The 22776-nt window shown below is 40.0% G+C and overlaps 1 protein-coding gene and 1 long non-coding RNA gene across 8 annotated transcripts in view; one reads left to right on the top strand and one right to left on the bottom strand.

Annotated features, from left to right (window-relative positions):
• The window catches only part of LOC105482473 (dystrobrevin binding protein 1), a 150790-nt gene that overhangs the window by 43947 nt on the left and 84067 nt on the right, over window positions 1–22776 (bottom strand). The gene's annotated exons all lie outside the window — the stretch shown is intronic.
• The window catches only part of LOC105482471 (uncharacterized), a 38416-nt gene continuing 25679 nt past the window's right edge, over window positions 10040–22776 (top strand). For 2 of the 4 annotated variants that reach the window (XR_987643.3, XR_987644.3), the window contains exons 1-4: window positions 10040–10168; window positions 13748–13848; window positions 15293–15364; window positions 21721–21886. This is a non-coding gene — a long non-coding RNA (uncharacterized lncRNA). Of the gene's footprint in view, window positions 10169–12055; window positions 12227–13747; window positions 13849–15292; window positions 15365–18839; window positions 18883–21720; window positions 21887–22776 lie in introns of those variants that run through there. The other 2 variants (XR_011624016.1, XR_011624017.1) reach the window with 2 other exon arrangements.

Genomic DNA, 22776 nt, shown 5'->3' with positions numbered 1-22776 from the left:
GAGGATTAATGATAATATATATATAATATTATCATTAAGCCCCTGATGGGGTTCAGGACATGCTGCCCCGAAATAAGGTACACCTTGCATTTGAGAAAACAGCAGAATCAGGAAGGCCACTCTCACCTTCTCTGCCCTTTCCCTCTGAAGCAGTCCATAAAATAATTCTCTAACTTTCCCCTAAAGTAGGTCCAAGACCCTCTTCAGAGAGGTATCTTCTGTATACCTGGAATAAAGGAATGTTCCTATCCCTGAAGAAAAGAATCTAGACAGGTCTTCCTAAGTTCCCCCTACTCCCATTTATTACTCAAAGAATTTTAGAGATAATCCTTTCATCCTCCAATCATATTTCTCCGTGAATCTCCACTCTTCATCAAAGTTAACATAAAAATACACAGGTGTCCCTGTTTATTTCTATCTTCATTTCTGAAGGTTCCCATGTCATGTAAAACTTATATTAAATAAATTTCTATGCTTTTCTTTTGTTAATCTGCTTTTGTTTTAGGAGTCTCAGCCACTTTGTCATGGAAAAGGAAAAGATACTACCGTTGACCCTTGAACATGGATTTGAGCTAGGCAGGTCCATTTATACATGAATTTTTTTTTTCAATAAAAATTACATCAAGTGTGCCTGCCTCTCCTTCCACCTCCTCCACCTTTGCCACCCCTGAGTCAGCAAGACCAACTCCTCCTCCTCTTACTCAATGTGAAAACGATGAGGATGAAGATCTTCATAATGGTCCATTTCTGCTTAATAGTAAATTTTTTTTGTCCTTATAATTTTCTTAGTTACATTTTATTTTCTCTAGCTTGCTTTATTGTGAGAATATAGCATATTATACTTATGACATACCAAATACATGTTAATCAGCTGTTTATGTTAATGGTAAGGCTTCTGCTCAACAGTAGGCTATCAGTAGTTAAGTTTTTGGGGAGTCAAAAGTTATGCGAACATATCCATTTGCCTTTGGGAATGGGGTCAGTCCCCTCAACCCCTGTGTTGTTCAAGAGTCAACTGTACTGTTTTCCCCTTACGAAGCTCTTTGAGATCTAGTGAAACCATCCTCACAGGCTAACAAGAATTATGTGCCAAGTTCTGGACAGAAATACCGTTATAATTAAACTTTAATCAGGCTGTACTTTGGCCCACTTCCTTGTAACCAAAAATCATACAGCACTAGACACTGACCATCTGCCTCCCCACTGTTCCTCTAAATAGGATATCTGACCTTAGAATCATAAGGCTTTTGTTTAAGAATCAATTGCATCCCCACTCTTCCCATAGACAGGATCGCTGACATCAGAATGATCAAGTTTTTAAAGAATTGCTTAAGATGTTCTTCAGACCCTGAATTACAGCGGTACAGCTGAAGTCAACTGGTTAAGACCCCCCCACAGGAACGAAAAAAGCGTAAGCATGCAGTTCCATCTCCCATCCTATGACTTCACCCTGCACTCTTCAACCAATCAATGATGCCCAGACAACAGCCCACTCCAAACCCCTTAACATCTCTAGACCCAAACTCCTCAGGGAGGCGATGTGCGGTTTCCTCCCATCTCCTCTTTCAGCTGCCCTATAATTACTAAATTCCTTCTCCACTGAAAGCCTTGGTGTCAGTGTAGTGACATGCCATGCCTTAAGCAACAGACCTGTTACAGTCACACTGGCTTCTGCTAACTTCTCCAGCCTCGCCGCATTCCAGCCACAGAGGCCTTCTTTCAGTTGTCTCACACCTGCCAAGTTCTTTGCTTCCTGAGAACCTCTGAACACACAGTTCCTTCTGCACAGACATTTCGTGCCCCTCCTTACTCCTATTGGTTGTCTCTTTTTTTGTCCTTCAGTTTCAGACTTAATAGTCACCACGTCAGGTAGTCCCTGCCCTTTCTATACTCCTTGGTATTATGTCCCTGTGATAATGCTGATTACTGCTTGTAAACTCCCTCTTCTCACTAGACAAAACTCCATGAAGGTGTCCGCCCACCTCACTCTTCCCTTCTCCCTCCCTCTCACCCCTTCTCTGTGTATGTGCATGCATATATATACCTGTGTGTACGTACATCTATGTGTGTCTGTACACATGTTAAAATGTATACCTACTAGACAGGGATAGGCCTGCTAACCAGCACAGTGCCTGGCATACAGTGGACAATCAACACCAAATTCTATGATTTACTTTTTGTTAAGGTTTACAGAAAAAAAAATGACCATTTACCCACACTCATCAAAGTACCTTTCCCAACACTGCAAAGAGGACTGAGAGACTCATTTCTGTTCCAAAATGCACATGTATATACTCTCATTAAAGCAACTATCTTACTGTTTTTCTGTCTCTTCCTTGCAGACTGCCAGTTTCTTGAGGGTAAGAATCTTTCCAATTGCGAATCCCCAATGCTTAACAAAGGAAACAGGCACAACAGGCACAAATCCTTATTGAATCAGCAAACAGTAACTCAGACAGAAATTGTTTTTTTGTTTTTGTTTTTAGACAGGGTCTTGCTCTGCCGCCCAGGCTGGAGTGCAGTGGTCTGTCGTCGGCTCACTGCAGCTTCCAGCTCCCAGGCTCAGGCCATCCACCCACTGCAATCTCCCAGGTAGCTGGGACTACAGGTGCATGCCACCATGCCTGGCTAGTTTTTTTATTTTTTTGTAGGGATGGAGTTTCACCATGTTGCCCAGGCTAGAATTCATTTTTTAAAAACCTAATTTTCATTTGGGAAACCTTTACAGACACCAATATGTAAATAATCTGGTTTTACTTTGACACTTCAAATATACAGCGAAATTAGAAATACAAAACCGTATCACCCACAGCATCTCCAAAGAGCCTGTACTTTCTATAAAATACATTTACAACGTACGAGTAAATCCAAGTAATTAATTTTAGCTTAAAGATCTGAAAAGGAAACACACATGGCTAATGTTGAGGCTCAGAAACAATACTCCAAAGCATAGCACTCCTTTTTTTTTTTTTTTTTTTTTTGAGACTTAGTCTTACTCTGTTGCCCAAGGTGGAGTGTGGTGGTGTGATCTCGGCTCACTGCAACCTCTGCCTCCCAGGTTCAAGTGATTCTCTTGCCTCAGGCTCCTGAGTAGCCGGGATTATAGGTGCCCACCACCATGCCCAGCTAATTTTTGTAATTTTAGTAGAGACAGGGTTTCACTATGTCGGCTAGGATGGTCTCAATCTCTTGACCTCGTGATCCACCCACCTCGGCCCTCCAAAGTGTTGGGATTACAGGCGTCAGCCACCGTGCCTGGCCCAAAGCATAGCACTTTGACACGCTGAATACTTTACAGTGAAGGACATTGGAAGGGCCTAAGAAGCAAGTTATCTATGACCTTCTCCTGCGCTTCTGTCTCCAGCCCTTCTTCCTCCCGCAAAGCAAGTCACAGAAATCAGAATTCCTCTTCCCCAAAGCTGGTCACAGGCACTAGAACTCCTCTTCCCCCAAAGGAAGCTATAAAACCTAGAAAGGCTACTCTCTTCTTTCTCCCTTCAAGACCATTATTCCACAGGGGTCCTGCCCTATACCTGGGAGGAAGGACTGCTATATCGTGAGGCCAAGAATCTGAACAGACAGGCCTTGTGGGGTTTCATCTCTCAGTTACTACCATTAGATCATACCATTTTGTCCAATCATATTTCTACACAGCTGTCCATTCTTCATCGAAACTAAGTATAAAAATAGACAGTTTTATCTGGGTCTTTGGATCTTCATTTCTGAAAGCTCCCATGTTGTAGAAAACTCTGATTAAATATATTTGTTATGTTTTTCTTTTGCTAACCTGTCTTTTGTTATAGGACTGTTGGCCATGACCCTTATGAAGGGTGAGGAAAGTTATCACAAGTCTTCATCCCTATACTATACTCTCCACATTTTTGTGCAAATATATTTTAGCAGTGTGATCTACTCTGGTCTAGAGATTGACAAAATCAATTCCTAATTTACTGAATATAATCTTTTGGAAGAAGCTAAAAATTGAAACTGAAATTGATACAAAAGAACAACAAAAAGAACACCCACCTCCATACACAATCGCACCCTGCCAAAGACACTCTCATGAAAATAGACTTCATAGAAAGCCGGGCGTGGTGGCTCAAGCCTGTAATCCCAGCACTTTGGGAGGCCGAGGCAGGAGGATCACGAGGTCAAGAGATCGAGACCATCCTGGCTAACACACGGTGAAACTCTGTCTCTACTAAAAATACAAAAAAAATTAGCTGGACCTGGTGGCGCATGCCTGTAGTCCCAGCTACTCAGGAGGCTGAGGCAGGAGAATGGCGTGAACCTGGGAGGCGGAGCTTGCAGTGAGCCAAGATCACGCCACTGCGCTCCACACTCCAGCCTGGGCAACAGAGCAAGACTTCATCTCAAAAAAAAAAAGAAAAAGAAAAGAAAATAGACTTCATATTTTCAAATAAAGACTTAAAAGATCTGGGGTTTAATTCACTTTCTGCAAGAGCCAGTTCTATTCAATAATACATTGTGATGTACAGAATGCTTTCTTTGGGCTTTTTCATGTTTTTATTGGATGTGCTGAATAGACTATTAACCAAAATATCCCTTCCTCTTAGATCAACTGGCATGCTGTTAACATTATAGAGTTTTTAAACATTTTTTACGCCCTGACTAGAAAACAGAGATGTACAAGAAAAAAGGCAGTTTCAGATTTTATTGCACAATGCTGCAAAAATGCAAATGTTTACTATAATACTGTAAAACTTTCAGAACTAATTACATTACAAGCGCGGCAGCCCAATTTTTCCTCCATTTTAAATGTAAACTTAAATTTGAGGCTGTATCTCCCGTCTCTTGCACATGTCATAAGGGTATCTTAATCTGAAAAGCCTTAGATAATTAAACCTTTTTTTTTCCATTCTGCATCCTCAAACACAGGAAGACTCAATAGAACACTGCAGTTAGAAAATCAGGTACCAAAAACCATACACAAAATAAATATAAAAATTAAAAAAAACAGAAAACCATGTTATTAGCAGAAACAAATTAAACAAATGTATTAAAAATCAATTATACATATTTGTAGTAATAGAGGTTAATAAAAAATATTCTCAAACAGTGGAATGAGGTGTCTAAGATACCACCTAAAGAAAACTTGCAGTGTGAAGTTGGTATAGCATTTCTGTGATACAAGGAGCAAATGTGTTTAGCGATATTTCACACTGTAACATATTAAAGCAATTCCAGATAGCAAATAGGAAACGACTGAAATTTTTGTGTAACATATATAGCCTGATTTTGAAAAATTTTAAAAATAACCAAAAACAGTTCTGCTCATTAGCCTAACCTTGCTGCTCCAGAGAACCAAAGGGGGATAAAAAAGAGGAACCTGAAAAAGTGTTTTGTCAACTCATGTAAGAGCAATGAACTAACTACTATAATAATCCCCTATTTTTGTACCTGCCTCCCTTTTCCTCTCTGGGCAAGCACCAAAAACTCCACCTTGTAACAGAAAACTCACCGGCAGATAAAAAATTAAACCTTGGCCAAGCGTGGTGGCTCACCCCTGTAATCCCAGCACTTTAGGAGGCTGAGGCAGGCAGATCACCTGAGGTCAGGAGTTCGAGACCAGCCTGGCCAACATGGTGAAACCCCATCTCTACTAAAAACACAAAAATAACCCGGGCGTGGTGGTAGGTCCCTGTAATCCCAGCTACTTGGGAGGCTGAGGCAGGAGAACCCCTTGAACCTGGAAGGCGGAGGTTGCAGTGAGCCGAGATTGTGCCATTGCACTCCAGCCTGGGGGACAAGAGGAAGACTTTGTCTCAAACAAACAAACAAATAAATAAATAAATCTTACCTCTTCCAGCAAATCCATAAGACATGCCCATTCTGTTTGCAGAGTAAACTCTTTACTTTCTTTTTTTTTTTTCTTTTTTTTTTTTTTTGAGACAGAGTCTCGCTGGGTCGCCCAGGCTAGAGTGCAGTGGCCGGATCTCAGCTCACTGCAAGCTCCGCCTCCCGGGTTTACGCCATTCTCCTACCTCAGCCTCCTGAGTAGCTGGGACTACAGGCGCCCGCCACCTCGCCCGGCTAGTTTTTTGTATTTTTTCAGTAGCGACGGGGTTTCACCGTGTTAGCCAGGATGGTCTAGATCTCCTGACCTCGTGATCCGCCCGTCTCGGCCTCCCAAAGTGCTGGGACTACAGGCTTGAGCCACCGCGCCCGGCCATCTTTACTTTCTAAAGTTATTAGTGTGAACAAATGTGAACCTGAAAGAGCCAATGCTTCAAGATGGATCCTAAGTACCTAATTGGGCCTACATTTAATACACAGTCAAGCGGCCGTTTGCTGACTAGCAGTCACACATGTACTCTGAGTTCTCCAAAAACCCACACCTCTGTTCAACTTTGAAACTTTCAGAGCTCACCTGAACGAACCCATCAGAACTCAGCTATATCAACCAGTTGTAACTAAGCAAGTCTGAATCCTGCATTTGCATAAATGAACCTGGCTGGGAACCAGGGTGAAACTTTTGTTATAAAACCCAAACCCCACCTTCGTTTTACAACAAAGGCTGTGTCTCCCTGTACTGCAAACTGTTCACTGCAATAAAGTCACTTTCCTTCAAATTTCTTTTCAGATAATTTTTGTTTACATCACTCTGTTCTTTCTGGGAGTGCTTAAAAATAAGCTAATTATACTCACAGCTTTTTGTAAATTTTCACTTAAAGGGGGTAAAAGTTTTTGATAAAAAATAATATTTGAATAACATTTGAATGTAAACTAAGGTGGTGTGTTAACTAAATAGTAGACAACAGGAAAATAAAGACTAATTCAAAACCACATACTTAGAAAATCAAAAATTAGTAAACTAGGTATTACAGAAATATATGGTTTAACATCTATTTCACTCATTAATCGAACAAACCTAACATTAAACTATCTATGTTAATGGCATTAAAAATTATAATAATTATGTTATTTTTAGGAATAATAATGGCATTGTGGTTATGTTTAAAACAGTCTTATTTTGTTAGAGGTCTACATGAGATATTTGCAGAGGAAATGACATGGCACATGGAATCAGTTTTAAAATACCGAGGTGGAAAGGGCACAGGCAGAGGTCCAGAAGACCTTCCGCTGGCCATTTGTTGATTGCTGAATCTGGATGATGGGGACATGGAAGTCCATTGTACTACTTATGCTCTTTATTGTTGTACATATTTAGAAACTCCTGTAACAAAAAGGGAAAATAAAGCTTTTAACTGCCTACAGATTAAAGAAAAGATTTTGGCTGTCACAGTTCAAGTTCATTCAAAGAACTGTCAATCTCAATTAAAAGACTGAACAAGTATATCACCTGTCACATTAAACCTCACATTAATCTCTTTAAAGACCGTAAATCACAGATCCATGAAGAGTTTCCCTTCCCTCTGTTCCTCTCTCCCGCCTTCTTTTAGTTTCACTATAATAACCACTGCTCTGGGGTTTCGGTAGCCAAGTGAGATCTTTTGCAAGATACTTGCATATTCACAAGACAGATGCACAGAATTCCACAGGTTTAGTGACAAGTGACTGCAAGGATGTCCAATGCATTACCTCTAGGCACTGTTCACTTCTGGCAGGCCTCCACTGCAACCCTGTATCAGCCCAAGCAAACCCCAGGGGTCAGTTGATAGTACTGTCACTATTGACTGTCTTCCAACTGCATTGTGAACTTCTTGGGGGCTAGACACTTGGTCTTAATCTTTATATCCTGCACTTAGACTTACTAGGTACAAAATAAACCTTTGAGGAATAAGAGAACAAATCTGTAAATCTCAAAGTTAGTGCTCATCCTAAAACTAAATATTTTCAAATTTTCCCAAAAATTACTTTAATTCTACTATTGCACATTTGTTAATAAACTGTTTCTGAAACCAAAGTTTGAGTTCTGAAGCCAATTTGCATGTGAATAACTATCTTAATTTATAAGGTAATAAATTATCTTAATTTATTGTTTTCATTAAAGAAAGTGACAGCCTGTGGCTAATCAAAGATTTAGGAGTCACATAAACAGGAATTATAATTAGCATGAATTCATAATTACAAAGACCTTAAAATTTATTGATTGTATTGCTAGCACTGTTTTTTTCTCATACAAATAAGAAAAAAACCACTATTGTTCCCATTTTATAGCTGAGCAAGCAGACTTCAGAGGTTAGGTTACTTGCCGAAGGACAAGTGATAAAGGTGAGTTAAACCCACCCAGGGTGTCTAACAGCTTTTCAGCAGCCTGAGTGATGCTCTTCCTTTCATGGTTGTTGTGGATTTCTCCCCTACATATGCATTATGCACAGAAAACTCAGTTCTGTAACCTGGGGAGGTTTCAACTTGATTTTTTGTTGTTCCTCTATCTTTATATATTACAAGACAAGAACCCAATGGAAAACAAGTCAGTTAACCTGTTCGGCTTGTCTCTGTAGTAATAATAGCTTACTCTTATATACAGGACTTCTACTAAATACCAGGCACAGTTCTAAACCCTTTATGTGTATCAATGCAGTCCTTACAGCAATTCAAAGATGTAGGTCTTATTAATCATTTTCATTTTTCGGAGAGGGAACTGAGGCTCAGAGAGATTAGATAACACCCACACTGGCATTTCAGCACTCCCAATCTGGCTCTGGATTCCATGTTCTTATTTTTTTCTTTTTCTAGAGACAGAATCTTGCTCTGTTGACCAGGCTGGAGGGCAGTGATGCGATCATGGCTCACTACACCTTCAACCTCCCTGACATAAGTGATCTTCCCACCTCAGCCTCTGGAGGAGCTTGGATTACAGGTGTGCACCACCACAACCAGCTAATTTTTAAATTATTTGTAGAGATGAGGTCTCACTCTGTTGCCCAGGCTGGTCTCTAACTCCTGGGCTCAGGCGATCCTCCTGCCTTGGCCTTCAAAAGTATGGGGATTACAGGTATGAGCCACCACACCTAGAATTCCATGTTCTTAATCATCTGTGACACTGCCTAATATGTACACATATATTTGGGTTAATCTAAAATACATGGTTTAATCTTTACAGTAACCAAAAGTTACTGTTTACTTACATGTTTTTTCAGGTATGTTTTATAGTCAACATCAAAATCATGAAAATTACAATGATCAACACTAGTGTACTGAAGTAGACATTGTTCTTTTCCATCTTTATCACCAGAGAAAATTTTTGATACATGATATATATTGAAAAAAACTCAAGCAAAGACCATTTTAAACTCAATAATTTGATTTATCAAATCAATAACATCTCTGGGGCTAATCAACTCTATTAAGAGATTATATAAATTACAGTAAAGAGTCCATTGGAAAATCCTTAAAAATGAACAACAGAGTACAGTCTATAAGCAATATTAACTTTAACAACAGGAACAGAGGCTCCCAGCACTACTTTCAAAGACAAAGGAGCAACCTTTGTTTAAAAGACACGGGCGCAGTGGCTCACGTCTATAATCCCAGCACTTTGGGAGCCCGAGGCAGGTGGATCACCTGAGGTCAGGAGCTTAGCCTGGGCAACAAGAACAAAGTCCGTCTCAAAAGAAAAAAAAAGGAGAAGCTCTGCTCCTTTGCTTTTTTTGTTTTGTTTTGTTTTCGTTTGTTTGTATTTTGAGAAAAGGAGTCTTGCTCTGTTGCCCAGACTGGAGAGCAGTTGTGCGATCTTGGCTCACTGCAACCTCTGCCTCCCTGGTTGAAGCAATTCTCTGCCTCAGCCTCCGGAGCAGCTGGGATTACAGGTGCCCGTCACGCCTGGCTAATTGCTGCATTTTTAGTAGAGACAGGGTTTCACCATGTTGGCCAGGCTGGTCTTCAACTCCTGACCTCATGATCCACTTGCCTCTGCCTCCCAAAGTGTTGGGATTACAGGCATGAGCCACTGCACCCAGACTCTCCTTTGTTAAAAGACAGTAAATCCAGATGGTTAAGTATTTCACAGGTACAAACAGACCATGTCTTGGGAGATGCTTACATCTTCAGAATCAGAACACATACACAAACCAGAACCCCATGTGGATTCTCTGCATCACCAAAAAAAGCAAAGAGTTCCAAGGAGAAAATGCAGAGGCTTGCCGGGCGCGGTGGCTCATGCCTGTAATCCCAGCACTTTGAGAGCGCGAGGCCAGGCAGATCACGAGGTCAAGAGATCGAGACCATCCTGGCTAACACGGTGAAACCCCATCTCTACTAAAAATACAAAAAATTAGCCGGGCGTGGTGGCGGGCGCCTGTAGTCCCAGCTACTCGGGGGGGCTGAGGCAGGAGAATGGCGTGAACCCAGGAGGTGGAGCTTGCAGTGAGCCAAGATCGCGCCACTGCACTCCAGCCTGGTCACAGGGCGAGACTCTGTCCCCGCAAAAAAAAAAAAAAAAAAAAGAAAAGAAAATGCAGAGGCTCCATAAATGGATGGTTTCCACAAGCACTGACTGAGGGCCTGCTGTGTGAAAAGTGGTACAAAGCTGCTAAGGACACAAACACTGGTGGAGGTATCCTTACTCATCTCACATCCTTAGCACGGGGCACAGTAGACAGCAAGAACAGTAAACACAAGTCTCTCCTAGAGGGATCACCAGATTTCAGTACATACAGGAGTTGCCTGGGGGAAAGGAGGCTGTCCTAGACAGAGAAGAGTAAGTGAGGCTAAGCAGGGAAGGGCACACTATCACACAAGGGAGCTGTCAAGGTTCTGGCATCTAGAGGTAAACACTTACAGTACCATCCATATAATTTTAGATGCCTTGCATTCATTTATTTCAGTTCACACTGAGCATATTGTTTTCACCAAAAATTATTCAAAGTGAATCTATTGTCACGCTCTCCAGTGTGCACAGAAATAAACATCCCTCAGCACACAGAGCATTGCCCTCAGCAAGCTGTTCTGCTCAAATGCTCAAAAAACGTTTGTGGGGGAGGAAGAGGAGGATAGTGAAGTGTCTAACCATTCAAAGGAAGAGTTTCTCTGGAAGTACTTGGACATGAAAAAAACCTACTTATTAGCTGGCGGTAAGACCCTCTAATATTTCTCTCAATTAAAACGGTGTCCCAGCTTTCCCAATATTCTTCAATCCAACCCTAAAACAAGAGTGACAGGTTTCTGAGTACGGTCGAATGCTTTCCACCACAAAGTTATCAGTACTAATTTTTTCTGAACAGAGAGTTGAAAACAGATTTATTTCACAAACATAAACATAATTTCCTGCTACATGTTCTCTGAATACAGAGCACATGATACTGCCATACTAGCCCAAACTGTCCTACTACAGAAACCAGTGATGTTTTCAATCTGTTCCTTCTACACAAACCAAATCCACTACATGAAAGCAAAGCTGCGTGTGACTTTCAAGAAAACCTTTTTTTTTTTTTTTTTTTTTTTTAACTTATTTGGGCTATTGCAGTGTTAAATTTGAAGGAAAAAAGGTATACAGTAATATAATATAAACCTACTTACTACAAGTCTGAGTAAACAAAACAAATGCGTTATTTAGGGTGTAATACAAGACAAAATCCTCTGAAGGTAATTATTAATGCTGAAACAAGACAATTTGGGAACAGACTGAATATGAGAGAAACTAAAAAGTAAAAAAGAAAACCAAATACCCCACTCATCCCCTACCATGTTGCCAACATTTTCCAAAATCACTTGCTATGGGCAAGAGACCACAGAACAACTTCTCTTTAATTTTATGGTAACATTTCCAGTCGTAACTGACATTTTGTCTCACAAAGGGACAAATTAATGGAATTAGCAAGAGTTGCAGTGAAAATGTCACTGCTAAAAAGTGACCCCTGGAAAAGAAGTAGCTACCAGAGCTGTGGGACCTGGTGGCCAAAACAGCTTTCAGTGTGACGTATGTTTTCTCTTTGAGTTTTATGAGAAAAACACTTTTCAAAATACTGTCTGGTCCGAGATATACTCAGCAAATTATACTAAGGAAGGGGAAAAAACACTGTGCAGATAACCACAACTTAGTATGATGACTAGATGTGGGAGGTGCGCCTCACGAGCTTTTAAGAGGACCTCCCAGAAGAGGGAGCGATGGGACAGTTTCAGAGGCAAACAGGAAATGCCCTGTGAGGGGAAGAGGGTAAAGAAATGGACTCCATGAAGACGGGTCGGCGTGCACAAAAGCTGATGCAAGATGTGCTACGTGCCGCTGGCCCACGAGCCGTGAGACACAGAGGAGCAGGAGACACAAGCATGGCCCTCGGGACGACTTCTGTCTACTATGGTAAAGAGCTTAGACTTAATCCTGGAGCATAGTTTTTAAGATATTATAGGCAAGACAATCTAGGTGGGCAAGGGCAGTTTTATGTGTTTATGGTTGCTATTAACTTCTTTTTCCTTTTTTTTTTTTTTTTGAGACAGAGTCTTGCTCTGTTGCCCAGGCTGGAGTACAGTGGGACAATCTCGGCTCACTGCAACCTCCATCTTCCGGGTTAAAGCGATTCTCCTGCCTCAGACTCCCGAGTAGCTGGGATTACAGGCATGTACCGCCACGTCCAACTAATTTTTGTATTTCTTAGTAAAGATGGGGTTTTGCCATGTTGGCCAGGCTGGTCTTGAACTCCTGAGCTCAGGTGATCCGCCAAAGTGCTGGGATTACAGGCAAGAGCTGCCGTGCCAGGCTTATGGTTGCAATTAATTTCTACTCATGTCAAATGATATTGGTTTTCCATTTATAATAATAAATGTATTTTCGGCTGGTAGTGGTGGCTCACGCCTGTAATCCCAGCACTTTGGGAGGCCGAGGTGGGCAGATCACTTAAGGCCAGAAGTTCGAGATCAGCCTGGCCAAAGTGGCAAAATCCCCGTCTGTACTAAAAATTAGCTAGGCATGGAGGTGTGTGCCTGTAATTCCAGCTACTCAGGAGGCTGAGGCACAAGAATAGCTTGAACCCAGGAGATGGAAGTTGCAGTGAGCCGAGATCGCACCACTGCATTCCAGCCTAAACGACAGAGCACGACTCTGTCTTTGAAAAAAAAAAAAAAAAAAAAGGTTGTGAAAGTGAGGCTCAAATGACTGATGTTTAGGCGACACCGCTGTAAGAAATGGAGAGCCACTGGAAGAAAGCAAAGAGATACAACTCTGTTATAGAACTCCATCCACACAGACACTTATTGGGTGCTGTGCCAATCACTATTCTAGGCCCAACAGATAGAGCAAAGCCAGATAAATGTATGTTAGGTTTACATTTTAGACAACAAAGAGGATCCAGGTCACAAATAAAATAAACCCAGGTAAAGAGAGAGAATGATATACAACGTAAAATGTGGAGAGCCTTGAGAAAGCAGCAAAAGGGAATGAGCCAGGCCATGACCTACAGGAAGAGCAGGACAGGAGGTGGAAAAGCTGGAGGCCTGTGGGGCCTATGGGCCTGCTGGAGGGAGTAAGATGGCTGAGGGTTGCAGCAGAGGAGCCAAGGCCAGAGAGGGAGCAAAGGGCTGGGTCCTGCAGGGCCTCGCAAGCCAGGACTCGGCGGTATTCCACATGTGATGGGAGGCCACAGAGAGTTTGGCACAAGAAGGTGATGCTGTCTCTGGAGGATGAGTGCAGAGGCAGGAAGCCCAGGGAGGAGGCCCTCATGGCAGCCCAGAGGAGAAACAACAGTGCCGGGGTAGGCAGTAGTAGGGGAGACAGGAAGAAATGGTGAGAGGCAGTTTGTGGGCAGCGCTGGCTGGATTTACAGATGAACTGGATGTGTAAGGCAAGAGCGGACTCAAGCAGCATTTTTGTTGATATCTCTTACAGCCTAAGCCTGGGGATGAACAGTGCTATCACCTAATGAAACGGAGAAGACAGAAGAGCCAACAAGCAGGGAGGATGAGACTCAAGACTGCAGATTTTGACAGGTTGAGTTTAAGATGCCTGTGAGCACCATCATAGGACTCTTGAGCGGACAGTTGAATAAACCAGTCTAGAATTTAGGGGTGAGGCCAGGATTGGAGCCAATAGCATTGGGTGGTATTTAAAGTCTTGGAACTGAATGAGAATGCAGGAGAGAAAAGGCCCAAGCATTAAACCCAGAGGCACTTCAACATCTCCGGTGGGAAGGTAAAGAGCTTGGACTTAGTCCTGAAAGTGTAGTTTTCTGAGATATTGTAGACAAGATAATTTGGGTGATAATGTCAGTTTTATTAGTTACGTGTTTACTTTTACAGACAAAAGGGATTAAGGAAAAGAATAGTGAAGTATGTGGACAGTACGAATAACTGCTAGACGATTCTGCAGAGAAATGAGCCTGATGGTGCAGGAGAGAGAGGGCAACGCTGCCAGAGCAAAGCACTTAGGCAGGAGAGAAAGAAGGAATCCGGCGCCTATACTGAGGGCCTTGCTATGGAAGCAGGGACTGTCCCCACAGTGTCAGGGAGGAAGCCAGAACAAGCCGACACTGGGAGGAGGGGGCGTTAGTGCGAGGAGCACAGAGCCCTTCTCTTCTGACTGCTTGCAGTTCCTCACTGAAATCAGAGGAAAGCAATTAGGAATGGGACCAGGGAGGGGACATCACAGTTCAAGAAAAGAGCATTCTCCTAGTGTGCAGAGGAGAATGTACCAGGATTGCCAGCCTGGCTCCAGGCTTTCTAGTGAATTGTGGACAACATCTGAAGTGAGAACTCAAGAAAGGATGTATGTTTTCTTCTAGCTACTCTCAGCTGCTCAGGAGCATACACCATGCAGGCAGGACAGAATTTAACCAATTACATTTTTTCCAGCAACAGAGGGAGAGAAAAGTAAGGAATTATTGCATGGTACTAGAAAAATTAATTACTTATATGGCAAAATATTGAGTGGTCATTTCATGCCATAAATCAAAATAAATTCTAGATTAAGTGAAGTGATAAGTAAACTAGAATAAAAACTGGAAGAAATAACAAGCTAATATTTATTTCTTAGGATTGGGAGAGAATCTTCCATGCAGAAAAGCAATGGAAGATATCATTTAAAAATATTCATTTGATGCCCAAAAGGTATATGAAAAAAATGCTCAAAATCACTAATCATCAGGGAAATGCAAATGAAAACCACAGTGAGATATCATCTCCTACCAGTCAGAATGACTATTATCAAAAAGACAGAGGATAAGTGTTGGTGAGGATGTGGAGAAAGGGAAACTCTTAGACACCGTTGGTCGGACTGTAAATTAGCTCAGTCGTTATGGAAAACAGTATGGAGTTTCCCCCAAAAAACTAAAAACAGAACTACCACATGATTCAGCAATCCCACTACTGGATATTTACCCAAAGAAAAGAAAATCAGTATTTTGATGAGATACTTGCACTCTCATGTTTATTGCAGCACTGTTTACAAAAGCCAAGACATGGAATCAACTAAACGTCTATCGACAGATGAATGAATAAAGAAAATGTGGTATGTATACACAATGGAATATTATTCAGCCATAAGAAAGAACGAAATCCTATCATTTTCAGCAACATGGATGAGCCTGTAAAACATTAAGTGAAACAAGCTCGGCACAGAAAGACAAGTATTGCATATTCTCACTCATATATGGAAGCTAAAAAACTTGACTGCATAGAAGTAGAGTAGAATAGTGGTTACCAGAGGCTGGGAATGGAGAGTTAGCCAGATGTTGGTTAACAAATACAAAATTACAGAAAGGAAGAATAAGTTCCTGTGTTCTATAGCACTGCAGGGTGATTATAACAATTTATTGTATATTTTCAAATAGCTATAAAAGTGGATTTTGGCTGGGTGCGGTGGCTGATGCCTGTAATCCCAGCACTTTAGGAGGCCAAGGTGGGCAGATCACCTGAGGTTAGGAGTTTGAGACCAGCCTGACCAACATGGTGAAACCCCGTCTCTACTAAAAATACAAAAATTAGCCGGGCGTGGTGGCAGGCGCCTGTAATCCCAGCTACTTGGGAGGCTGAGGCAGGAGAATTGCTTGAACCTAGGAGGCGGAGGCGGCGGTGAGCCGAGATCATGCCACTGCACTACTCCAGCCTGGGCGACAGAGTGAGACTCCCTCTCAAAAAAAAAAAAAAGGAAGAAAAAAGAGTGAATTTGGAATGTTCTCAATGCAAAGAAATATCTGAGGAGATAGATATGCTAATTATCCTGATTTAATCATTACACATTATATATATGTATCAAAACATTACACTGTACCACACAAATATGTACAATTATGTGTCCATTAAAATAATAAAAGCAAAACAATTATTTTGAATAAAAATACTAAACTTCTATGTGTAATAACCATGCAAAATTAAAAGGCAAATAGTTAGTTGAAGATAAATATCTGCAATAAATATGACAATTTGAAGCCCTTAACATGTAACCCCTTCATTCAAATCTACAAGTACACTAAAACTGCAACTGAAAGCAGCCAGAAGCAAAAGCAGTTGAAAACAACAATTAAAAGCTGATAAATCACATTTTACCTCCCGCCACACTTTAAACAATAATCAAATTTGATTTTTGCTATCATATTAGAAAAGACAAGAAAAAAATACTCAGGTGAGGGTCCATGAAATAGATAAAGTCATAGACATTGCTAATGAAAGTATAAACTGGCACAACCCTTCTAAAAAGCTAATGATGAATACACACCAAGAGCCTTAAAAAATGTAATACCCTTAGGCTGTAAAAATTTGTGGCCCTATCTTTGTACGTATAGAGATGCTTATTACAGCACAAGTTATGCTTGGCACAAAACTGGCAACTACCTAGATTTCCAACAACAGGAAAACAGTATGTTAATGACATGAGGCAATGCTCACTTCATAAGGGGAAAAAACAGGAAACAAAATTGTTTGTATGCTACTCCAATTTTGGATGATATGCCCATATATGTGTGTGTGTATATAAACCTCAAAATGCTTGAGGCTATTGCAGACTAGTGATTCAATTTTTTTCCCCAGCAGCTTTTTAAATTTTCCTGTCTTCAATGGGGATGCACTGCTTTTACAATTATTTTTAAAATAAAGACTAGGGGCACTTTCATGTTAAAAAGATCTAGGCATTGTGGTTAAACATGAGCTGACCGGCAGAAAAGGTGACTAAAAAGCTATGGTCACAGTCACCATTTCTAGAAGACTATGCAGGTACAAACACCATTTTTATATGGGGTTTTGGAAAACTAGCAAGGGTCTAGACAAGAATGACCAGGACAATAAAGCATTTATAATCAGCTACCACAAAAAGAAAAGGTCAAGGAACTACAGCTCTGAAGCCTTAGAAGGCTGGTAGAGAGTGTGAACTGTCAACACACCAGATAAACACCTTCAGGACTGCTCATAAAGGGACTCTGCATGGGACGAGGTGTTAGACGACAGGACTTCAAAAGTTTTTCTAAGATACAATGGCTAGAAAGAAGCAGAAAAGGGGAGACGGCCAAAAATTCTTTTTCTGGTTTTTTTTTTTTAGATCGAGTCTCACTCTGTAGCCTAGGCTGGAGGGCAGTGGCACCATCTTGGCTCTCTGCAACCTCTGCCACCCAGGTCCAAACAATTCTCCCGTCTCAGCCTCTCGAGTAGCTGGGATTAGGCACCTGCCACCAAGCTTGGCTAATTTCTGTATTTTTAGTAGAGACAGGGTTTCACCATCTTGGTCAGGCTGGTCTCGAACTACTGACCTCATGATCCACCCGTCTCAGCCTCTCAAAGCGCTGGGATTACAGGTGTGAGCCACCGAGCCCGACTGTTTTTTGTTTTGTTTTGTTTTGTTTTTTGAGATGGAGTCTCACTCTGTCACCCACGCTGGAGTGCAGTGGTGAGATCTTGGCTCACTGCAACCTCTGCCTTCCAGATTCAAGCAATTCTCCTGTCTCAGCCTCCAGAGTAACTAGGACTACAGGAGCACACCACGTCTAATTTTTGTATTTTTAGTAGAGACGGGGTTTCACCATGTTGGCCAGGCTGTTCTTGAACTCCTGACCTCAGGTGATCCACCTGCCTTGGCCCCACAAAGTGTTGGGATTACAGGTGTGAATTCCAGGCAGGAATTCTTTTAAAATTGTTACTCAGAAATCAGCATCTGCAATAGCGAAGACTTGACTTTAAGAATGGTGAAATATTTCCTGTCCAAGGGGGACACAGTGTGGAGAGGGGAACTAGAGGCCTTACTAGTCTTTCTTCTAATCCTGTCCTGAGCTTCAACCCACACTCCAAATTCAGAGGAATCTTTCCAGGGTTCTGCAGCATAAATCAGCATCTTTTTTTTAAACACTGGGTTTTTATTCTTAGACTAGCCCTGTATTAAAGGAGCACTACACAGCAAGACCAGGAAGCAGTTCAAATACAGTTAAAGATGAAATCTCTATATGCTACTTAGCTACTCAAAGTTTGTGGTATAGAAAGAGAATAGGGGAAAGGGACTGGATATAAATGCAATACATAAAGAACACTGAACACTATGGAAAGTGAAAACTTGTCTAAATTCTATTGTTTACGTTTTAGCACTTCCCAGGAATGCCTGTGGTGAAGTGAGAAAAACACAGGTTTTGAGGGCAGACGTTCCTGGGTTTAAATCCCTGCTGAAATGCTTACTAGCTGGGTGACTTAAGTTTCAATTTTCTCATCTCACAAGGTTTGTTTTGATACTATTTGAGATACTGTGGTACTAACTATGAAATGCAAAGTACAGAAGTAACACATGCACATGCTTAATAAGTAGTTTCTTTTCATTAATTCATTAGAGTTTTAATAGAAATAAGCAGAATTATACTTATATACCTTTATATACCTATAATGGTATGACTGATATTCTGTGCCACATTAATTTTACTAAATGAAAGAAAAAATCCCAGTGGTTATTTATTTTTTGATAACATCATTGCAATTACTATGGTAATTCTTATTACATATACTTTCATTTTCAGTTAAAAAGAAACATAATTAGAACTGATGAGTCATCTTCATGTAGTAAGTTTCTGACTGTTCAATTCCATTTTATCTACTGCAGTATTTATTTCATAGGTTTTCAAAACCAGAATTAGAGACTTGAAAGTGAATAGCATATTAATAAGTATCCTATGCTACCCTTTTATACAAATACTTTAAATGATTCTTAAGAATACAAAAGGATATTAAATAGTTCAATATTATTCCAATGCTTCTTTAGTTATTTCCCCTATCTTAGGGTAAACACCATTTACTTTCTTAAATAAAAACAAATTAGCCAAATTTCAAATGCTTATTCATTTTATTTTATTTTAGAGACAGGGTCTGGCTCTGTTGCCCAGGCTGGAATGCAGTGGTGCCATCACAGCTCACTGCAGCCTCAAACTCCTGAGCCTCAAGTGATCCTTCCATTTCAGCCTCTCAAGTAGGTAGGGTTACAGGTGCATGTCACCATGCCTGGCTAATTTTTAAATTTTTTTGTAGAGTAGGGGGTCTCACTATGTTACCCTGGACTGGTCTCAAACTCCTGGCCTCAAGTGATCCTCCTGCCTCGGCCTTCCAAAGTGCTTGGATCACAGGTGTGAGTCACTGCTCCTACCCATATACTTATATTTATGCTATGGGCATACCTTTACAGGGAAAGCCAGATGAATATTTAAGTAGGAGTGAGAGTTTCTCAGCTCAGGTGGCCACTTGACTTCTCCCCTGCTCTAGAAGTTTATAAAAACCATTAGGCAACTACCAATCTTCTGAGAAAAGTACAAGCTCCATCACAGTTGCCTTCAACAGTTTAATCAGCAGAGCTACAAGATCCTACAGGTTATTTTCCAGCACACACCTCTAAAAAGTTAAGACAAAATCATGAAGCTCCATATGAATTCAACAGACAAAGTCTCTTGTTAAGGCTGACAGCTAAAATTTTCAAAGATTTCTTTTTGTGGTTTTAAAATTTAGTTTTCTGAAAGGTGTAATTTTTGCTGTCAAGTTATACCATGTTCCAGCAAAAAGGTAATGAAACAGAATAACTGTATTTATTCATGATACCAAACATTTATGATAGACAACAAAACATTGTCCTGATTCACTTCTAAAACACTCTATTGCTATAATTATTGATCACACAATGGTGGTATATAATCATTACAAGAAATCCCAGAAAGGTAACATTTAAGCATCACAACCCTAATCTCGATGCTCTATTTTTATGTAGTTTAATACCTAAACAAGCTGTTAAAGTGCCAATTCCCCTTCAATATAGAACACCGTCTTAGAGAATTTCAGGTCATGCCCAGTATGACAACTTAAGACAGGGTATTAGAATAAAGAATCAGCTACGTCTTAAAAACAAACTGTCTTAGAGCCAAAATTAACAGACAAGATATAAATATTTTGGTATTACAGGACATAGATACTAACTTTATTTAAACACTGTTACATAAATATAAACCAGCTTTTAAAAAAACGAATATACACTTACACATATTGATATATGAGAAAAAGATGAGCAGACACCTCAAAAATCTTGCGAGTATTTACCAACAAATCAAGATTTTCAAGGAGTAATTTCTTAGATGAATAATCTAAAATATTAAAATTGAATATCAGATTATACCTATATGCAGATCTTTACTCTTAGAACCATTATTTAAGATAATGACTGAGAGAAAATATGTCATTTATTATACATTCCCTGTAAGTAAATACTTTAAAAATAAATGCCACAGTTCTCACTGATGTTTTTTCCTGAACACTTAATCATGAATAAGAATGTGGTAAAACCTCTAGTTAGAATCTGATTCCATTAATGCTCCAATTTTGTAATTAACTCCTGAGCTATTATTTTACTTCTGTTACTATGTCTGTCTAAGCTTGCAGGGTTTTGCTATGTTATACATATACAGGCGTGAGAGAGGGACACAAAGAAGGAACTTTTCTCTTAATTTAAGTTTGATATATCTTATTCAAATTTGTAATATTAAAAAGAGAATAACTTTGATAGATAGATGAGAGATAACATGTACTTCTTTCTTTTTTTTTTTTTTTTCATTTAAAGAGAAGTGGCTTCCACCTGACAAGGCATGATCTATATAACATGCCATAACGTATATCAACTTAAAGAAATAACAGGGAGTTTTTAAAAATGCAGTAACTATTAAAAATTATTCCTTAGTTACCACCCCCATGGATAGTACAATAAATTACTCAACAAAAATGTACAGTTATTTTTTCAGGTATTTTTTGCAGTGAGTTCCACAACTTCAACATTTTTGTAAATATATTAATATATATATAAATACCGCACAGAGATGTCATTAAAACCACAGCCTCTGGCTAACAGATAAGGAATACACTGAAGTTCTATAAAATTATGAAAAGAATATATATACATATATATATATTCAAACTATATGAAGCATTATGACATTTTTCAAAATTCATATTGAAAATCAGCCATTTTAAATGAACCCATATAGTACCATAGAATGAATTTTAACTTTATACTATCTTTGGATATGGCTCACATATTTAACTCTATTAACTGCCTCTTGGAAAATGAACATACTAGCAGCAAGGGATGCTGAATTAGTTTTATGGAGCTGCACCGGACTTATTATTCAAATAGCTAGCATTATTTTCCTGGTATTTTATATTTATCTTTTAATACAAAGATTGCTTCATAAAAAATGTCAGTTTGATGAATTTCACCTGATGCACGAGAAGACACATATTATATAAAAAAAAAAGTCCTACATTTCCATGCAACATTTTAAACTTATTTTAGGTATTAATTTAGTAAGTATTACTTGTTGGTAATAGAAAGAAACTAATAATACTCTCATAAAAATGCACTGCTTGTAGGTTCAAGTCAAGTTGGAATTTAATTTCTGCTTTTTAATAATATATCATCTGCATACCATGCAAATACAGCAATGTATCCAAGCATGGAAGTAAACATTTCAAAGGAAAGCAGCAAAGGAAAAAGAAAATAAAGTTCCACCTACAGGGATCCCTCTGACTATTTTCGGTGAGTCCTGGAGATGACATGGATGTGAGACCTGAATGAGTGAACAGAAGCTCAGTGCTGGTCAAGTGAAGCCTCCAGTTACCAGGCAGCTGCCCTCACGTGCATCTTCTGGGATGTAGAACAAAGGAAGTGAGGCTGAAGCCAGAAGCAGGTTTTTCCAAAGAAACTGTAGTAAGCCTGTTAGTTTTTTCCTGATGGCTGAAGCAGACATACATTGGAATCTACTGCCTCTATAAAAGCAAAATGCAAGCTCTCAGGGGCTCTAGTGTGCAAGGATGTATGCACCGGTCTGGGACCATACCAAATGCAGCTCAAAATGGAGGGGAGGGAAGGCTGAAAATATACTAAATCCATATGAATTTATCATCTAGGTACAAAGATGCTTTAGTAACACAGCAAAAGAGAGATGAAATCTTGCTGTTTGAAAGTAGTAACATAAAAACTAAAAATATAGTTCATTTCATAACACACAAGGCATCTATAATTTTCCCCCACCTCATTTTAAATGTAGCATTAGCCTAAAGGTTTTTTCAAATTCAGCAACACTAACCAGGGGCTTGGAATGTGCTGTATATTTTTAATAAGTATCTTAAATCATCAATTCTAATAGTTACAAACACTTCTCCACAATCTTTTCCTTTTTGAAAATAGTATGGTCTAAATCCCACTCCTGCTGGTCCCCTCTGAATCACAGCTCCATCAATCAGCCACTCTCACTGTATCTTCAACCTCTCCCTCTCTACAGCTTCTGTTCCTTTTTCACAGAAATATACTCAACTTCCTCCCAAAATTAAAAAAAAAGAAATCCTTCCTTCAACCTAACTCTCTCCTCTAACTACTCTTCTTTCCTTCCTTTAGCCTTAGCTTTTGAAAGCATTGTCTCTACTTCC

This window comes from Macaca nemestrina, chromosome 5 (assembly GCF_043159975.1).
Source record: "Macaca nemestrina isolate mMacNem1 chromosome 5, mMacNem.hap1, whole genome shotgun sequence".
Classification (NCBI taxonomy): domain Eukaryota; kingdom Metazoa; phylum Chordata; class Mammalia; order Primates; family Cercopithecidae; genus Macaca; species Macaca nemestrina.
The sequence above is the reverse complement of the archived record's forward strand: the minus strand, read 5'-3'. Positions and strand labels throughout refer to the sequence as shown.